This window comes from Microtus oregoni, unplaced genomic scaffold (assembly GCF_018167655.1).
Source record: "Microtus oregoni isolate MIOR12 unplaced genomic scaffold, Mior012 000008F_ref0000371, whole genome shotgun sequence".
Taxonomy (NCBI): domain Eukaryota; kingdom Metazoa; phylum Chordata; class Mammalia; order Rodentia; family Cricetidae; genus Microtus; species Microtus oregoni.
This window is the reverse complement of record NW_024543067.1, coordinates 55,837,562-55,858,541: the sequence shown is the minus strand read 5'-3', so window position 1 is coordinate 55,858,541 and position 20,980 is coordinate 55,837,562. Positions and strand designations below refer to the sequence as shown.

General features: G+C 43.1%; 1 protein-coding gene across 1 annotated transcript in view; it reads right to left on the bottom strand.

Moving 5' to 3' along the window:
• Znf202 (zinc finger protein 202) overlaps nucleotides 1-16,817 on the bottom strand; it is a 34,250-nt gene extending 17,433 nt beyond the window's left edge. The window contains exon 1 of the mRNA XM_041657435.1: nucleotides 16,727-16,817. The gene's annotated coding sequence lies outside the window, so the exon portion shown is untranslated. The remainder of the gene's footprint in view (nucleotides 1-16,726) is intronic.
• Between the last annotated feature and the right edge of the window lie 4,163 nt (nucleotides 16,818-20,980).

Genomic DNA, 20,980 nt, shown 5'->3' with positions numbered 1-20,980 from the left:
TCAAAATCCTAACGAAATTCTTCACAGATCTTGAGAGAACAATAATCAACTTTATATGGAAAAACAAAAAACCCAGGATAGCCAAAACAATCCTATACAATAAAGGAACTTCTGGAGGCATTACCATCCCTGACTTCAAACTCTATTACAGAGCTACAGTAATGAAAACAGCTTGGTATTGGCATAAAAAGAGATATGTTGACCAATGGAATCGAATAAAAGACCCGGATTTTAACCCACAAACCTATGAACACCTCATTTTCGACAAAGGAGCTAAAAGTATACAATGGAAGAAAGAAAGCATCTTCAACAAATGGTGCTGGCAGATCTGGATGTCAACCTGAAGAAGAATGAAAATAGATCCATATCTATCACCATGCACAAAATTCAAGTCGAAATGGATTAAAGACCTCAATATCAATCTGAATACACTGAACCTGATAGAAGAGAAAGTGGGAAGTACTCTACAACACATGGGCACAGGAGACCACTTCTTACATATAACCCCAGTAGCACAGACAATAAGGACAACATTGAATAAATGGGACCTCCTAAAACTCAGAAGCTTCTGTAAAGCAAAGGACACTGTCACTAAGACAAAAAGGCAACCTACTGACTGGGAGAAGATCTTCACCAAACCCTCAACAGACAAAGGTCTGATTTCCAAAATATATAAAGAACTCAAGAAACTAGACTTTAAAATGCTAATTAACCCAATTAAAAAATGGGGCACTGAACTGAACAGAGAATTCTCAACAGAACCAGTTCAAATGGCCAAAAGACACTAAGGTCATGTTCAACCTCCTTAGCAATCAGGGAAATGCAAATCAAAACAACTTTGAGATATCATCTTACATCTGTCAGAATGGCTAAAATCAAAAACACCAATGAGAGCCTTTGTTGGAGAGGATGTACAATAAGGGGTACACTCATCCATTGCTGGTGGGAATGCAAACTTTTGCAACCACTTTTGTAAATCAATTTCTCAGTAAATTCGGGATCAACCTACTCCCAGGATCCAGCAATACCACTCTTGGGAATATACCCAAGAGATGCCCTATCATACGACAAAAACATTTGTTCAACTATGTTCATAACAGCTTTATTTGTAATAGCCAGAACCTGTAAACAGCCTAGATGCCACTCAATGGAAGAATGGATTAAGAAAGTATGGAATATATACGCATTAGAGTACTACTCAGAGGTAAAAAACAATGACATCTTGACTTTTGCATACAAATGGATGGAAATAGCAAACACTATCCTGAGTGAGGTAACCCAGACCCAAAAAGATGAATATGGTATGTACTCACTCATAAGTGGATTCTAGCCATAAATAAAGGACATTGAGCCTATAAGTTGTGATCCTAGGGAAGCTAAATAAAAAGGTGAACCCCCCAAAAATCATATAGTTATCCTCCTGATATTGGAAGAAGACAAGATTGCCAGGCAAAAATTGGGAACTTGGGGGTGCGATGAGGGTAAGGGGAGATGGGGTGGAAGAAGTGAGAAGGGGAGGATGGGGAAAGCTTGGGGGAATGTGAGGGTTGGGATGGAGGAAGGGTGGATATGGGAACAGGGAAGTATATATCTTAATTTAGGGAACCATTTTAGGGTTGGCAAGAGGCTGGACTCTAGAGGTGTTCCCAGGTGTCCATGGAGATGTCTCCAGCTAGATCCTTGGGCAGCTGAGGAGAGGGCACCTGAAATGGCCCTATCCTATAGCCATACTGATGAATATCTTGCATATCACCATAGAACCTTCATCTGGCGATGGATGAAGCTAGAGACAGAGACCCACATTGGAGCACTGGACTGAGCTCCCAAGGTCCAAATGAGGAGCAGAAGGAGGGAGAACATGAGCAAGGAAGTCAGGACCGTGAGGGGTGCGCCCACTCACTGAGACAGTGGGGCTGATCTAATGGGAACTCACCAAGGCCAGCTGGACTGGGACTGATGGAGCATGTGATCAAACCGGGCTCTCTGAACGTGCAGGACAAGGAGGGCTGACTGAGAAGCCAAGGACAATGGCACTGGGTTTTGATCCTACTTCATGTACTGGCTTTGTGGGAACCTAGTCTGTTTGGATGCTCACCTTCCTAGACCTGGATGGAGAGGAGAGGACCTTGGACTTCCCATAGGGCAGGGAACCCTGACTGCTCTTTGGACTGGAGAGGGAGGGGATCAGTGAAGGGGGAAGGAAATGGGAGGAAGTAGAAATTTTTAATTAAAAATCAATAAATAAATGATAATAAAAAAAGAAGGGACAAGTGTCATAACCTGGCCTGTTGAATATGCATTGCTAGTGTACATAAAGGATGATTAGGAGAGGAGGTATGGGGAAACTAAGACCTCCCTACTATTCCTGGAGTGGCTTTCTTTGTCCCTTATCTGAAGTGTCGCATTTAGTTGCCTTGAGCATAGAACATTAAAAAATATTCAATTTTGTAGCCTAAAAGATCTTGTTTCTTGCTACAGGAAGAGATACTCATTACCTAAGGAGGGAATGAAAGATGGCTTAGGATTTCTACAAAACTCAGGAAGCTGCGCTGTCACGCTCATTAAACCTAGTCCCCCAGGTTATATAAGCAGTAAGCAACTGCTGTGGACAGCAGACTCTGTGGTGGCACTGCCTTCAAGTTAAGCAGGATGATCCAGGGCAAGTTTTCATCAACTGTCACCCATGCTGGGGCAGATCTTTTCTGTGTTGTAGTTGCCTTTGATTCACCCATGCCCCTGTAAGTAACTATCCTGATCACCACACTAAACTCGGATGGAATTATTTCTTTTTGGTCTGTCACTAATACTTCATTTGGGGATGAAAGACCCTTTGGTCACATCTCCCTAGCAAAAGGCATGCAAGTGAGCAGGGTCTGAAGTAATCAAAGATGAACTGGGAAGGAGCAGCTGCAAAGTCACTAACATGTTAAGGCATGCAACTAAGACTGATCTGAGACCAGAACATCCACAGAAGCAATTCTAATGTATGTGGCCACCTTTTGCCTTTTGCATGGGAGATCCTCCCTCCTGAGAGAGAGTACACAGAACCTGAAGCAGTATGAAAAAGACCGTCTCTGAAGTAGAGCTCATATAGGCCATTATGGCCATTTGGTTACCATTGGCTCAGATCTTTCTTGAGGATTAGGAGGAACTGAAAAACAGCAGAGAAAGCATTACTGGAGGAACTGGTCATGTGATAAGTGGTGGCAGCTACCCAGCTCACTGGACTAGAAAAGGCTGCCTGAGGAAAGTTAAGATGTGACTCAGGAGGGATCTTGGAACTTGTAAGGAGTTTTAGTCACTTTGCTAAGTCCACGGTAGGGCATGATCTTTATTGGGCAGAAGAGGTTCTGGTGGATCTGAATACTCACAACAGAATGTATATTGGGGGTTTAAAATGCTAAAGTGAGAGCGGTGAGTGCCTGCCTACTGGGCAGGCCTCAAGGTCCCCTGTAAGGGAGCCCGGGCACCTTCAGCTTGTGCTCCAGGGTCTTCTGTGCTCTCCTGGATCCCGCCCTGCCTGCCCTGTTCTTCCTTTTGTACCCAAATCATTGGGCTACCAGGCGGCCCTGTTTAGGTGCTGAGGAGTTCCATCTGGACGGGCGGATTGTCCCGGAAGAGAGCACAAACCCCCTCCCCCAGCTCCTTCTGTAGGGCTGTCTTTCTTACACATGACCCCCCTCCCCCACCCAAGCCTGTGTTTTCTGCAAGGTCCTTTGCTCAAGAACAGTTTTCTGCTCCTACACTAAGGCTACCAACCCAGAGCGGTGAGTGCTTGCCTAGCGGGCAGGCCCCAAGGACCCCCGAAAGGGAGCATGCGTACCTTCAGGTTGTGCGGCAGGGTGTCCTGTGTTCTACTCGTCCCCGCCCTGCCCCCCCAAGTTCTCCCTATTGTCCGCGGGTCATTGGACTACCAGGCGTCCATGTTTTGGTGCTGAGGAGTTCCATATGGACGGGACGGTTCCTGCTTCTACACTGAAGAGATACACCAAGAGAGTCAGTCACAGCAAAGACTGGACCAAGACACCAGGCCCTCTCCTGGCTCCATTTGAAGGAAGAGATGGGAAGGCGCCAATGCAAGAATTCCTCCAACAACCTGAAAGGCAACATGACATCACCAGAATCCAGGGATCCTGAAATAAGAAGAACTATACACCCTACTCCAGAAGAATTAGAAGAAATCGACTCAAAAGTTAATTATATGAAAATAATAGAAGACCTTAAACAGGAGGTGAAAAACTGCCATAAACAATTAGAGATTACAAACAAAAAAATAGAGGAAATGAATAAATCGCTCAAAGATACCCAAAAAAACCAAGAGAAACAAGAAAAAGCAATCAAACAGGTAAGGGAAGCGGTTCAAGACTTGAAGAATGAAATGGAAGTAATGAAGAAAACACAAACCGAGGGAAGGATGGAGATGGAAAATATGGGTAAACGAACAGGAACTACAGAGACAAGTACTACCAACAGATTTCAAGAGATAGAAGAAAGAATGTCAGACACTGAAGATACCATAGAGAAAATAAACACAATGATCAAAGAAAACAGCAAAATCAACAAATTCTCATCACAAAACATTCAGGAAATCAGGGACACAATAAAAAGACCAAATCTAAGAATAATTGGGATAGAAGAAGGAGAAGAAGTACAGCTCAACGGTCCAGAAAATATATTTAATAAAATTATAGAAGAAAACTTTCCCAACCTAAAGAAAGATATTCCTTTGAAGGTTCAAGAAGCGTACAAAACACCGAATAGACTGGACCAAAAAAACCATCTCCTCGCGATATAATAATCAAAACACAAAACATACAGAATAAAGAAAAAATATTAAGAGCTGTAAAGGAAAAAGGCCAAGTTACTTATAAAGGTAAACCTATCAGACTGACACCTGATTTCTCTATGGAAACAATGAAAGCCAGAAGGTCCTGGATAGATGTACTGCAGAAACTAAGAGACCATGGATGCAAGCCCAGACTACTATACCCAGCCAAGCTTTCATTCACTATAAATGGAGAAAACAAAATTTTCCAGGATAAAAACAAATTTAAACAATACGTAGCCACAAATCCAGGCTTACAGAAAGTAATAGAAGGAAAATCACAAACCAAGGAGTCCAACAATAACCACAATAACTCAAACATCTAGAAACCCTTCACCAGCACAACTCAAAGAAGGGAAACACACAAACTCTACTACTAAAAAAGTGACCGGAGTTAACATCCACTGGTCATTAATATCACTTAATGTCAATGGACTCAACTCACCTATAAAAAGGCACAGCATAAGAGATTGGATACGAAAACAGGATCCAACATTCTGCTGTTTACAAGAAACACACCTCAACCACAAAGACAGGCACCTACTCAGAGTAAAGGGATGGGAAAAGGTTTATCAATCAAATGGAACTGAGAAACAATCAGGTGTGGCCATACTAATTTCTAACAAAGTTGACTTCAAACTCAAATCAATCAGAAGAGATGGAGAGGGATATTTTATACTCATAACAGGAACAATTCATCAGGATGAAGTCTCAATCCTGAATATCTATGCCCCTAATATAAAAGCACCCACGTACGTAAAAGAAACATTACTAAAACTCAAGGCTGCCATCAAACCGCACACATTAATAGTAGGAGATTTCAACACTCCTCTCTCACCAATGGACAGGTCAATCAGACAGAAACCTAACAGAGAAATAAGGGAATTAATGGAGGTAATGAATCAAATGGACTTAACAGACATCTATAGAACATTCCACCCAAATAGGAAAGAATATACCTTCTTCTCTGCAACTCATGGAACTTTCTCGAAAATTGACCACATAGTCAGTAACAAAGCAAACTTCCACAGTTACAAAAAAATATTTGTAACCTCCTGTGTCTTATCAGATCACCATGGATTAAAGTTAGAATTCAACAACATGATACCCCCAGAAAGCCTACAAACTCATGGAAACTGAACAGTCAACTACTGAATCATACCTGGATCAGGGAAGAAATAAAGAAAGAAATTAAAGTCTTCCTTGAATTCAATGAAAATAAAGAAACAACCTACTCGAACTTATGGGACACTATGAAAGCAGTGCTAAGAGGAAAGTTCATAGCACTAAGTGCCCACTTAAAGAAAACAGAAAAAGCACACATTGGAGACTTAACAGCCCACCTGAAAGCTCTAGAAAAAAAGAAGCAGACTCACCAAGGAGGAGTAGAAGACAGGAAATAATCAAACTGAGGGCTGAAATCAACAAAATAGAAACATGGAACACAATCCAAAGAATCAATGAAACAAAAAGCTGGTTCCTGGAGAAAATTAACAAGATTGATAAACCCCTATCCAAACTAATCAAACGGCAGAGAGAGAACATGCAATTAAAAGATCAGAAATGAAAAGGGGGACATAACCACAAACACAGAGGAAATTCAAAGAATCTTTAGATCTTACTACAAAAGCCTGTATGCCACAAAACTGGTAAATGTAAAAGAAATGGACACGCTTTTAGATAAATACCATATACCAAAGTTAAACCAGGACCAGGTGAACAATCTAAATAGACCTGTTAGTCGCGAGGAATTAGAAGCTGTTATCAAAAACCTCCCTACCAAAAAAAGCCCAGGACCAGATGGTTTCAATGTGGAATTCTACCAGAACTTCCAAGAAGACCTAATACCTATACTCCTTAATGTATTTCACAATATAGAAACAGAAGAGTCATTGCCAAATTCCTTTTATGAAGCTACAGTCACTCTGATACCAAAACCACACAAAGACTCAACCAGGAAAGAGAATTACAGGCCAATCTCACTCATGAACATCGACGCAAAAATCCTCAACAAAATACTGGCAAGAACACATTAGAAAAATTATCCATTATGATCAAGTAGGCTTCATCCCAGAGATGCAGGGCTGGTTCAACAGACGAAAATCTATCAATGTAATCCATCATATAAATAAACTGAAAGAAAAAAAACCATATGATCATTTCATTAGATGCTGAAAAAGCTTTTGACAAAATTCAACACCCCTTTATGATAAAAGTATTGGAGAGATTAGGGATACAAGGGTCATACCTAAATATAATAAAACCTATTTACAGCAAACCGACAGCTAACATCAAACTAAATGGAGAGAAACTCAAAGCCATCCCACTAAAATCAGGAACACGGCAAGGCTGTCCACTCTCTCCATACCTCTTCAATATAGTGCTTGAAGTTCTAGCAATAGCAATAAGACAACATAAGGGGATCAAGGGGATTTGAATTGGAAAGGAAGTGTTTAAACTTTCATTATTTGCAGATGATATGATAGTGTACATAAGTGACCCCCAAAACTCCACCAAAGAACTTTTACAGCTGATAAACACCTTTAGTAATGTGGCAGGATACAAGATCAACTCCAAAAAAATCAGTCGTCCTCCTATACACAAAGGATATGGAAGCAGAGAGGGAAATCAGAGAAGCTTCACCTTTCACGATAGCCACAAATAGCATAAAATATCTTGGGGTAACTCTAACCAAGGAAGTGAAAGATTTATTTGACAAGAACTTTAAGGCATTGAAGAAAGAAATTGAAGAGGATACCAGAAAATGGAAGGATTTCCCTTGCTCTTGGATTGGGAGGATCAACATAGTAAAATTGGCAATTCTACCCATGGCAATTTATAGATTCAATGCAATCCCCATCAAGGTCCCATCAAAATTCTTCACAGATCTTGAGAAGACAATAATCAACTTTATATGGAAAAACAAAACACCCAGGATAGCCAAAACAATCCTATACAATAAAGGAACTTCTGGAGGCATTACCATCCCTGACTTCAAACTCTATTACAGAGCTACAGTAATGAAAACAGTGTGGTATTGGCATAAAAGAAGAAAAGTCGACCAATGGAATCGTATAGAAGACCCGGATTTTAACCCACAAACCTATGAACACCTCATTTTCGATAAAGGAGCTCAAAGTATACAATGGAAGAAAGAAAGCATCTTCAACAAATGGTACTGGCACAACTGGATGTCAACCTGTTGAAGAATGAAAATAGACCCATATCTATCACCATGCACAAAACTCAAGTCCAAATGGATTAAAGACCTCAATATCAGTTCGAACACACTGAATCTGATAGAAGAGAAAGTGGGAAGTACTCTACAGCACATGGGCACAGGAGACCACTTCTTACATATAACCCCAGCAGCACAGACATTAAGTGCAACATTGAATAAATGGGACCTACTGAAACTGAGAAGCTTCTGTAAAGCAAAGGACACTGTCACTGAGACAAAAAGGCAACCCACTGACTGGGAGAAGATCTTCACCAAACCCTCAACAGACAAAGGTCCGATCTCCAAAATATATGAAGAACTCAAGAAACTAGACTTTAAAATGCTAATTAACCCAATTAAAAAATGGGGCACTGAGCTGAACAGAGAATTCTCAACAGAAGAAGTTCAAATGGCTAAAAGACACTTAAGGTCATGCTCAACCTCCTTAGCAATCAGGGAAATGCAAATCAAAACAACTTTGAGATATCATCTTACATCTGTCAGAATGGCTAAAATCAAAAACACCAATGAGAGCCTTTGCTGGAGAGGTTGTGGAGGAAGGGGTACCCTCATCCATTGCTGGTGGGAATGGAAACTTGTGCAACCACTTTGGAAAGCAGTGTGGCGGTTTCTCAGGAAATTCGGGATCAACCTACCCCTGGTCCCAGCAATGCCACTCTTGGGAATATACCCAAGAGATGCCCGATCATATGACAAGGGCATTTGTTCAACTATGTTCATAGTAGCATTGTTTGTAATAGCCAGAACCTGGAAACAACCTAGATGTCCTTCAATGGAAGAATGGATGAAGAAAGTGTGGAATATATACACAGTAGAGTACTACTCAGCGGTAAAAAACAATGACTTCTCAAATTTTGCATGCATATGGATGGAAATAGAAAACACTATCCTGAGTGAGGTAACCCAGACCCAAAAAGATGAACATGGGATGTACTCACTCATAATTGGTTTCTAGCCATAAATAAAGGTCAGTGAGTCTATAATTTAATATCCTAAAGAAGCTAAATAAGAAGGTGAACCCAAAGAAAACCATATAGCTATCCTCCTGGTTATGGGAAGTAGACAAGATTGCCGGGCAAAAAACTGGGATCTTGGGGGTGGGGTGGGAGGGGGGTAAGGGGAGATGGGGAGAGAAAAGTGAGAAGGGGAGTATGGGGGAAACTTGGGGAAATGGGATGACTGGGATAAAGGAAGGTTGGATAGGGGAGCAAGGAAGCACATATCTTAATTAAGGGAGCCATCTTAGGGTTGGCAAGAGACATGGACCTAGAGGGGCTTCCAGGTGCCCAGGTTGATATCCCCAGTTAGTTCCTGGGGCAGCTGAGGATAGGGAACCTGAAATGACCCTATCCTATAGCCATACTGATGAATATCTTGCATATCACCATAGAACCTTCATCTGGCGATGGATGGAGACAGAGACAGAGACCCACACTGGAGCACCGGACTGAGCTCCCAATGTCCCAATGAGGAGCAGAAGGAGGGAGAACATGAGCAAAGAAGTCAGGACCACAAGGGGTGCACCCACCCACGGAGACAGTGGGGTTGATCTATTGGGAGCTCACCAAGGCCATCTGGACTGTGACTGAAAAAGCATGGGATAAAACCGGACTCTCTGAATATGGCGGACAATGAGGGCTGCTGAGAAGCCAAGGACAATGGCACTGGGTTTTGAACCTACTTCATGTTTTGGCTTTGTGAGAGCCTAGCCAGTTTGGATTGGATGTTCACTTTCCTAGACCAGGATGGAGGCGGGAGGGCTTTGGACTTTCCACAGGGCAGGGGACCCTGACTGCTCTTTAGACTGGAGAGGGAGGGGGAGAGGAGTAGGGGGAGGAAGAGAGGAATGGGAGGAGGGGGAGGGATAAGGGAGCCTGGGAGGTGGCGGAATTTTCTTATTTCAATAAAAAAAATGGCAAAAAATAAATAAAATGTTGAAGTAATAGAAGTGAGATCAGAAAAGCATATAAGGAAGTCTTTCTTGGTTACTGAAAGGCAGGTGAGCCAAGACTTAGGATGAGCTGGAGTTCTCAGGAGGGGATTGATAAAAGACCAAATGTGCTTTTTTGAGATTTTCAAAAGTTTTAAAGCCTGAACAGCTCCATAAACTGGTGAAACAAGAGCAGGATGAGAAAACATTACAAGAGAGAAGACTGAGGTTTTCCCGGAGGCAGCTGTGCTCTGGAGTATGTTCTGAATGTTGCTCTGAAGAAGGGCACGCTGGGGTTATACACATAGACTACTGCTGCCATCAGCCGCTAACATGGAAGGTATACTGAGGTCACTCAGCCCAGGCCCTTGTAACAACCATGTGTGGCTGATGGAGAGGGATGACAATGACATTTATCAAAAGCTTGTTAGAATCAGAGATGGCTCTAGTGGCAAGTGCATTATGAAAAATAGGGACCCACTTGCCCTCGGCCAAACTAGCCCATCAGTACAAACTGGTCACATAGGACCCAGTGAGGGAATGCAAAGCAGGCCTTCAGCATGGAGCTATGGGTCTTCAGTCTAGGGGAATGGTTATGATTAAAGAATGTGGAAGAAGGCAGTGACTCCCATCTACACAAGTGTACCTAACATTGCTCTTTTAATAAAGCCAAATGATTCAAATGTTAGGCTCTTTCTATGCTGTATTGGGTCTCAATAAGAGCTTTCTCTTAGCTGCCTAGGACCAACTGTTATTTACTTGGAATGGATGGTAAGCCTTCAAAGACCCTGCCTTCACTGTAAAAAGGTCTCATCCTATGTTAACCAACTGAGTGTCTTTGCAGACTTAGAAGAGGATCTGCAAGAGCAGTAAAAACAGCAATTAAAGTGTCTGCAGGAAGTCATCCTGAGTGGGCACTCCCAGGAGTCATAAGGTTGCTGAGTGTTAAAGAGTTGGTTACCTGTGAGCTATTGGCCAAGGAGACCTGAGTTCTCCCCTCACCTCCTACCCCTGCCACACAAGCTATTGTCTCTGCTGTTGGTTTCACATTAAAACTACATGGTAAGACTCTATTACTCAAGACATTGCATGCTTTGATTTAGGGGACATGAGAAATCAATCTGGGACTGGGCTGGTAGCTTCTTACCTACTGGACAGTTTTCATAGTGCAAGAAAGTGATGTGCAGTCTACTCTGGGAGAAATGTCACCAGCGGTCCTGTCCAGTTATGAATTCTATGTACTACACTATGAACATGCTAGGAATGACATGCCAGCTGTCACAATAAAGGCACAACTGCTACATGTGCAATCAAATCAGCTGCTTTCGGCTCAGATTTAAAGCCTGCTCTACAGGACTGACATCTGCTTTTGTTAAGCCAAAGCAAATACTTGCGGCTAGGGAGGTCAGGAGGGCCGGGGTGAAGAAACTACCACTGCTTCTGTTTTAACATGTGGTGTGAAGTACCTAACTGCCTTTGAGACTGCTGTTTACACTCACAGATTACTGCTGTCAGCAGCCTAATATGGAAGGAAAGGCTGCTCCCCCCAGCAGAGGCTGATACCATCTGTCAAGCTGCTGAGAATAAGTGACTGATATTAGGGCACTATGACCCTCACGCTCATGCAGAAATGGAAGAACATAATCAGTCATCTCTTACCTCTTCAAAGGCTTAGGACACATTTTGGAAGACAGAGTTGAAAGAACGTCAAGTGTCCCAGGAAGAAGTGAATGCAGCACAAATATTTCCTCCCAAATGAGATATCCCCTTTTGGAGAGGTGGCGGAGTGTGCTTCATAAGCCTCATGAAGCTAATGCAACTTAGGCTCTGGAAGCTCATTGATTCAGGAAGTTCATTCAGTTACAAGATTCATGAGGCCCCTCTCCAAGATGATATAACAGGAAGCAACTGCTGGTGAACCCTCTGGTGAAGCCACTTTCAGACTGAGCAGGAAACTACCAGTTGTCCATTCTGGGATGAACTTTTTGGTGATACAGGTACCTCTATGCCTACTAGTAAGCCCTTACTCAAGTTGTTACTAATGAACTTAATAGTTGACCAAACTATATGGGTAGAAGACTTTCTTTGATCTGTCATTCTATCTTATCTGGCGTGGATAATGTTCACACCTCTCCAGGAAGTCGCATAAATGACAAATGGAGAGCCATAATCCGGGACTGTGAATACAACTGCGTCCTGGAGCTTACTAGGGCCTTTTTGGCTGGTTTAGAGTTAAAACAATTAATTTAAACTTTTAACTGTTCTCTTCTAATGCTCCTGCTCTACAAAATTAAGGAACATAACAATACGGTTCTTCCACTCACCAAATTCTCACTCTTGTTTCAACTGTTCTATATATAGATACAATTCCCATGTAATGGTAAAATGACTTTGGAATCTTGGGAATGTATCTCTATTCTCTTAAGCCACATGACACTATTTCTCTTAACTTTCAGCCTTATCCTTGAAATGTGGTTAACACATTCTAACTGGCATAGAATTCAGTACAGGGTAGGTGCTCAATATGGCTCATTACTTTGTGCTTCAAGCTCTTTTAAATCCTTTCTGAGAAGTCAATATTTAAATAATAAGCAAATGTTCCATTTTATTTCCTCATAATTATAAAAGAAAAATTAGATCACACAGGGAAAGAGTTGGTCTGTTTACTGTCTTACCACAAGTGAAGTGCTCAACTGAACCCCCAAAGCAAACAGTCCTTGATCTGGAGGCACCATAAACTGCTGAACACAGATGGGATAAACCCTTGATGGTAGGGTCTTTAGCTGAAGGTGAAACCAGCAAGACTTCTACTTACCAGAAGCAAAGACCCTTCCCTTTCTGCAGTTGGCAGGAGGCAATCTGATTCAGTGAGTATAGCTCACGTCCTGTGAAAGTTCAACCCAGAGCAAAGAAAATGAAAGTAATACATTCCCTGGCTTCTGGCATTCAAATCAGTGTGCTTTGAACCACATGGAAAAACTGGTTTGATTCTGGTGGTGTTGGGATGGAATCCAGAACTCTGTATGTTAGGCAACTGCTCTACCACTGAGCAACAGCTCTATTTGAAAACTGTGGGGTTTTTGTTTTTGGTTCTTATCCTTCATAAAAGTCATATTTAAGTACCAAGAAAATATTAGCTTAAAGTTTATTACAATAGACTTTAAGAAACAGAATGAGGAATAGAAAAGGAGAAGACAGGAAGAAATGAGAGAAAAGGTCAATTAAGTAATGGTTGGTACAGAAAGGTCAGTATGGGCAGAGGTTTAATTATCTTCTACCCTGAAATTTGACTGCCTTTATAGTCATCAATAAGGTTTAAGCTGCATGTAAAAATGTCACTGAGAATAAGATAAATTGAAAATATAAAAACCATAGCAAAAAGTCTCTAATAAAATGTCGCTCTGTTATCACACATACAGATGTCGGTAGCAATGATAAAACAGTTCTTCCTTGAGGGACAGAAGACTTAATTCTACACCCTGTTCTACCTTGTAAAGTTATGGCACCCTGGACCAGTTATGTCAGCCCACTTTGAAGGAGATGATTTTTCTGTCTCAATGCAAAGTGGAGCATCCTTTGAGAAGTTAACCAGATTTTATAATAATCAAGAAGGGCTTCAGAGGAACAAAGGCAAGTGCTTTGTTCGTTGCTTGGTTCACATGGGGCAGTGAGGGATAAAGAAAGAGGTTTACCCAAGAAGTAAGATAGGCTGGATTTAAATACATATTTTAAGAGACCAGAATTGTGTATCTGGCCACTATGAGCACGTTCGTTAACTTTCAACATGACGTGAAGCTTCCTACATTTAATGAACAGCACCAAGAATTAGTTATTTACTTAAATAATGTGGGTCAATCATCACATACAAATTGAAGATAAAATACCACGAATTAATCTGAAGCTGAAAGAGTAAGGGACATCAAACTTGACACCCACCCAGAAGAAAACATCATTTATTATTTGGCAGCCAAAGTTAAGCAGACACAATAAATTCCCACAACAAACAGTCAATGTCAATCTCACATTGGGAAACTATCACCTAATGGAACAGAATAACTAACAAGAACGCAGCCTGATCCTAGGGGTGGATGTAGGTAACTCAAGACAAGTTACTTTCTATGTCTGTTCAATTAATACATCCTGGCTACCAGTTACTCTATGCTAGGTCATTTCCTTCTGGCTTGATCTGAGGCTTTCTTGCATATATGTGATGATAAAGGTTGTAAGCTCTATGGTTTGGCCAACAGCAGTCTGAGATGGCTGAAGAAAACCCAGTAGTCATTCTTGGGTTTTCCTTGGTGAGCTGGGTCCCCTAAGCAAGGATATGTTTCTGAGCCTCTCCCCTTCCCAGGTAGTTTATAGAAAAGAAGCTCAATAAATACATGCCCCAACTGAAACGAGTGGGTGCCAGGGCTTCTTGGTAATAAATCCTTCATGGGGAACAGCTGTAGGATTTGATATTAAGTATTTCAAAGTCTTAAAAATCTATTCTGTTTACTTTTCAATAGAGACATACCATATTAATATCAATAAAAAGAAACTTTGAGGGGAGAAATGCAGAGTTGATTCTATCCATGAACATACACCGAGCCTCGATTTCATATCCCATACTATTCCAGGTGCTGAAAAGAAAGGGGAGAAACCAAAGGCTCTGACCTTGAACTCAAAAGGCAAACAGGAAAAAGCAGGGACTTCAGCAATATTAGGAATTCACAGCAAAAACCTGGAATATGTGTGATCTGAGTGGGAAGCTCTTTATCAAGGGAATTAAGCTGGGCCTAAGCCTTTACTTCCAGCACTTGGAGGCAGACACAGACAGACCTCTCTGAGTTCCAAGTCAGCCTAGTGTATGTATATAGTGAGTTCCAGGACAGCCAAAAATACAAAGAGACACCTTGTCTCAAAAACCCAAAATCAAAACTGAAACAATATTAGGAAGCGAAAAACAAAACAAACAAATAAAACCCTCATCAGTATTTCATTTTAACTTGCTATAATGGATGATTAGCATTTGGCTTTCTGTCTTAAAGTCATTTGATTTCACAAATCACTTAGATGTGAATGGCAAGATCTCCCACCAAAGATGAGTCAACACTACTGGTATCTGCAAGCCTTTGTCCTCAAACCTCTGTAAGGTGGCTGCCATGAGGTCTGGAAAATCACAGTGGCTCTTAAAGGGATTAATCCAGACCACACAGCACCACTTTGGCCTCACGTGCAGATTCTGGGCATGAAGGCCCAGCATTTTGTGTTTAATAAGCATTTCATGTGTGCTAAACTCGATACCCACTACATGGCCAAAGGAAGTAAGTTTGAGGTTCTATGCAGAAAGGAACAAACATATCCAGTCATGTTCACATTCAGGCAAGAAGACAACAGAAGCAGAGAATCTCGAAGTGTTTTACGTCTGTGTCAAGTTGCATAGTCACCTGTATATTCTGTAATGACAAGACTCCCTCAACGTGATACAAATCTTGTGGTGCCCTTGAAATGACTGTCTCCTGCAATTATATAGAGTGCAAAAGAGCATGCATATGGAGGTGAGAGGAGGAACCATCAGTGTCTGGTGGTCCTTGGAAGAAAAGTGTCCCACTTCCCTCCAACTCTGTCCACCTGTCTAAATCAGGCAGCAACGGCAGAAAGTTACTCAAGACAGATGGCACAAAGGAACCACTCCACTGTCGCTTGCTTCTCCCAACCAGCCTTCCATGGTCACCGTGACACCTCTTTGAAGTAGTTTTCTGGATCAAGGTCCATGGGGCTGTTTGGAAGAAAAGCTGCAGAGAGAAGCTTTGTGACTGCAGTGTAGCTTGCGCTCCTGGCTTTCGCCTACAGCGCGTGGGCAGAGAACAAACAGTATTTCTAAAGGTAGCCTCTCAGCAAACCCTGATGTGGTACAGGCAGTTAGTTCAAGATCAGCTGGGCCCATATGCCTTCCTCTGGGGAGTTGAGCACGGCAAACAGACAGCCTCGGCTCAGGGGGAAGAAAGTGTGTGCGGGGACCAGTACAGCCATGGTATATGAACTAGCAAACTTTTCAGTCGATAGATAAGTCCCGCAGCTGGTGCGGTGCGGTGAAGTCCCCGCTACTCCCCTGCCCGAACTGGCTGTCAGAGGTTCGAAGAGGAAAGCTGCGAGGCAGAAGGTAGCCTTAGGCTACAGGGAAGTTATGAGAGTCTGTCACTAAGACAGGTGAGAGCCACAAGCTAGATGACTCCGTGGCCAGGCATGATCACAGGTGATAAGATCGCCTGTGAAGGGGGCGGGGTTCGCCGGGAAGGAGGGAAGGGAAAGCCTGCCTGCGGAGACGGTTCTAGAGCAACGTGAGAGGCAGGGTGAAACGACCCATGTGGGGGAAGATCGGTGTCAAGGGGCTTCGACCACTCCCCACTGGGTTCTGGGGCACCGGGAGCAGTTGGCATGGGTGCAATCCGAGGGGCACAGTGCGTGTCCGCAGGCCCCGGGAAGGAGAGGAAAGAGGTGGCTGGGCAGCGAAGCAGCCCGGAGCGCCACCGGACTACGGAGGTCTCGGCTCTGGCCACGGGGAGGTGACAGGGCCACAACGCCCAGGCCCCGGGGATCCCGCCGCCGTCCCTTCCCTAGGCAGCCGCTATCCCTCGGCGCCGGGGGGGGGCGGGGTCTACAGCCCCTCCCCACGCTCCCGCCCCGCCCGGCCCTAACTCCCCGCCCGCTGCGGTGCCCGTTCACCGGCCAGGTCCCCGACACTCACGTCTCCCGCGGCTCCAGCAGCTCTTCCCCTGCCCGGTGCTCCCCTACCCACTCCCGGCCGAAAGAGCGGAGCGGGATCCGAGTCGCGCGGGGTCCAGCGGGTCGGAACACGTGGGCCCTCCGCGCCCGGAACCGGAAGCGACCGCTCGCCCCGCCTCCGGGCCGTGCTGGAGCCAGTCTAGGCTGTGGGAGGTTTGGCCGGCTCCTTCTGGGGGCTCGCTGTGTTCTGTGGGTTGAGCCCCACGCTGGAAAAGCCTGTCCTGGACCGCTGCCCCCAGTCCCAGTCCCTGTTGCCACAAATCAGTCAACTCCCTGGGTCTGGGATTCTTTGCCTACTTCGTACAGGGTTTTGTTTTCATCTTTCATGTTGGTTTTGGTATCTACACCTCCACAAGAGACACCTCCTCCTTCCCACGCAGTTGTCTTTTCTCACAAGCATAAAGAAAAGAAAGGGCTTGAATCCTGGCTCTTGCATGCACAGACAGCTGTTGCAGCCCCGCTGACACATCTGCTTGTGAAAAAGGCAGGCTAACACCGTTGGTCTTAGAACTAAAAACTGGAATGTAGTTGGAAGCTCGGCGAGAAGACAGTGTGGTGGTCTTTTCTGTTTGCCTTAGTGTGTTATTTTGGTGCCTCTTTCTTTTATGAGTTGTCCACAATAAACAATATCACTGACTTTTTTTTTGCATGTAAACATTGTGGCAAAACCTTGACTCTTTTTAAAATTTATTTATTTTTATTGAGAAAAGGAAAAAAAAAGTTTCCCCCTCCTCCCAGCCTGCCATTCCCTCCCCCTCCTCCCACCCTTCTCCCCCTCCCCCCACTCTTCTCCCCCTCCTTCTCCAGTCCAAAGAGCAGTCAGGGTTCCCTGCTCTGTCCTCCCCCCTCCGTCCATGTCTAGGAAGGTGAACATTCAAACTGGCGAAGGTGAACATTCAAACTGGCTAGGCTCCCACAAAGCCAGAACATGAAGTAGGATCAAAACCCTGTGCCACTGTCCTTGGCTTCTCAGCAGCCCTCATTGTTCGCCATGTTCAGAGAGTCCGGTTTTATCCCATGCTTTTTCAGTCACAGTCCAGCTGGCCTTGGTGAGCTCCCAATAGATCAGCCCCACAGTCTCAGTGGGTAGGTGCACCCCTCGTGGTTCTGACTTCCTTGCTCATGTTCTCCCTCCTTCTGCTCCTCATTTGGACCTTGGGAGCTCAGTCCAGTGCTTCAGTGTGGTCTCTGTCTCTATCTCCATCCATCACCAGATGAAGGTTCTATGGTGATATGCAAGATATTCGTCGTTTCAGGATCCCTATCCTCATCTGCCCAAGGAACTAACTGGGGACATCGCCTAGGGCTCCTGGGAGCCACTCTAGGTTCAAGTCTCTTGCCAGACCTAAGGTGGCTCCCTTAACTAAGAATTGTGCTTCGTTGCTCCCCGATCCAGCCTTCCTTTATCCCAATCATCCTTTTCCCCCAAGTTACCCCCCTTCCTCCCCTTCTCATTTTTCTCTCCCCATCTCCCCTTACCCCCAACCCACCCCACCCCCAAGATCCCACTTTTCTCCCCGGCAATTTTGTCTACTTCCCATAGCCAAGAGGATAACTATATGTTTTTCCATGGGTTCACCTTCTTATTTAGCTTCTTGAGGTTCACCAATTGTAGACTCACTGATCCTTATTTATGGCTAGAAACCAATTATGAGTGAGTACATCCCATGTTCATCTTTTTGGGTCTGCGTTACCTCACTCAGGATAGTGTTTTCTATTACTATCCATTTGTATGTAAATTTTGAGAAGTCATTGTTTTTTACCGCAGCATAGTACTCTACTGTGTATATATTCCACAATTTCTTCATCCATTCTTCCATTGAAGGACATCTAGGTTGTTTCCAGGATCTGGCTATTACAAATAATACTGCTATGAACATAGTTGAACAAATGCTTTTGTCATATGATCGGGCATCTCTTGGGTATATTCCCAAGAGTGGTATGGCTGGGTCCAGGGGTAGGTTGATCCCGAATTTCCTGAAAACCGAAACACTGCTTTCCAAAGTGGTTGCACAAGATTGCATTCCTACCAGCAATGGATGAGTGTACCCCTTCCTCCACAGCCTCTCCAGCAAAGGCTCTCATTGGTGTTTTTGATTTTAGCCATTCTGACAGGTGTAAGATGATATTTCAAAGTTGTTTTGATTTGCATTTCCCTGATTGCTAAGGAGGTTGAGCATGACCTTAAGTGTCTTTTGGCCATTTGAACTTCTTCTGTTGAGAATTCTCTGTTCAGCTCAGTGCCCCATTTTTTAATTGGGTTAATTAGCATTTTAAAGTCTAGTTTCTTGAGTTCTTTATATATTTTGGAGATCAGACCTTTGTCTGTTGAGGGTTTGGTGAAGATCTTCTCCCAGTCAGTAGGTTGCCTTTTTGTCTTAGTGACAGTGTCCTTTACTTTACAGAAGCTTCTCAGTTTCAGTAGGTCCCATTTATTCAATGTTGCCCTTAATGTCTGTGCTGCTGGGGTTATACATAAGAAGCGATCGCCTGTGCCCATCTGTTGTAGGGTACTTCCCACTTTCTCTTCTATCAGGTTCCGTGTGTTCAGATTGATATTGAGGTCTTTGATCCATTTGGACTTGAGTTTTGTGCATGGTGATTGATATGAGTCTATTTTCATTCTTCAACAGGTTGACATCCAGTTGTGCCAGCACCATTTGTTAAAGATGCTTTCTTTCTTCCATTGTATACTTTGAGCTCCTTTATCGAAAATGAGGTGTTCATAGGTTGGTGGGTTAAAATCCGGGTCTTCTATACGATTCCATTGGTCGACTTCTCTTCTTTTATGCCAATACCACACTGTTTTCATTACTGTAGCTCTGTAATAGAGTTTGAAGTCAGGGATGGTAATGCCTCCAGAAGTTTCTTTATTGTATAAGATTGTTTTGGCTCTCCTGGGTGTTTTGTTTTTCCATATAAAGTTGATTATTGTCTTCTCAAGATCTGTGAAGAATTTTGATGGGACCTTGATGGGGATTGCATTGAATCTATGAATTGCCATGGGTAGAATTGCCATTTTTACTATGTTGATCCTCCCAATCCAAGAGCAAGAGAGATCCTTCCATTTGCTGGTATCCTCTTCAATTTCTTTCTTCAATGCCTTAAAGTTCTTGTCAAATAAATCTTTCACTTCCTTGGTTAGAGTTACCCCAAGATATTTTATGCTATTTGTGGCTATCGTGAAAGGTGAAGCTTCTCTGATTTCCCTCTCTGCTTTCATGTCCTTTGTGTACATGAGGGCGACTGATTTTTTCGAGTTGATCTTGTATCCTGCCACATTACTAAAGCTGTTTATCAGCTGTAAAAGTTCTTTGGTGGAGTTTTGGGGGTCACTTATGTACACTATCATATCATCTGCCAATAACGAAAGTTTAACTTCTTCCTTTCCAATTCGAATCCCCTTGATCCCATTATGTTGTCTTATTGCTATTGCTAGAACTTCAAGCACTGTATTGAAGAGGTATGGCGAGAGTGGACAGCCTTGCCGTGTTCCTGATTTTAGTGGGATGGCTTTGAGTTTTTCTCCATTTAGTTTGATGTTAGCTGTCGGTTTGCTGTAAATAGGTTTTATTATATTTAGGTATGACCCTTGTATCCCTAATCTCTCCAATACTTTTATCATAAAGGGATGTTGGATTTTGTCAAATGCTTTTTAAGCATCTAATGAAATGATCATATGGTTCTTTTTTCAGTTTATTTATATGATGGATTACATTGATAGACTTTTGTCTGTTGAACCAGCCCTGCATCTCTGGGATGAAGCCTACTTGATCATAATGGATAATTTTCCTAATGTGTTCTTGGATATGGTTTGCCAGTATTTTGTTGAGGATTTTTGTGTCGATATTCATGAGTGAGATTGGCCTGTAATTCTCTTTCTTGGTTGAGTCTTTGTGTGGTTTTGGTATCAGAGTATTTCCAGTTTTCTACTCCTCCTAGGTGAGTCTGCTTGTTTTTATTCTAGAGCTTTCAGGTGGGCTGTTAAGTCTCCAATGTGTGCTTTCTCTGTTTTCTTTAAGTGGGCACTTAGTGCTATGAACTTTCCTCTTAGGACTGCTTTCATAGTGTCCCATAAGTTTGAGTAGGTTGTTTCTTTATTTTCATTGAATTCGAGGAAGACTTTAATTTCTTTCTTTATTTCATTCCTTGATCCAGGTGTTTTTCAGTAGTTGACTGTTCAGTTTCCATGAGTTTGTAGGCTTTCTGGGGGTAG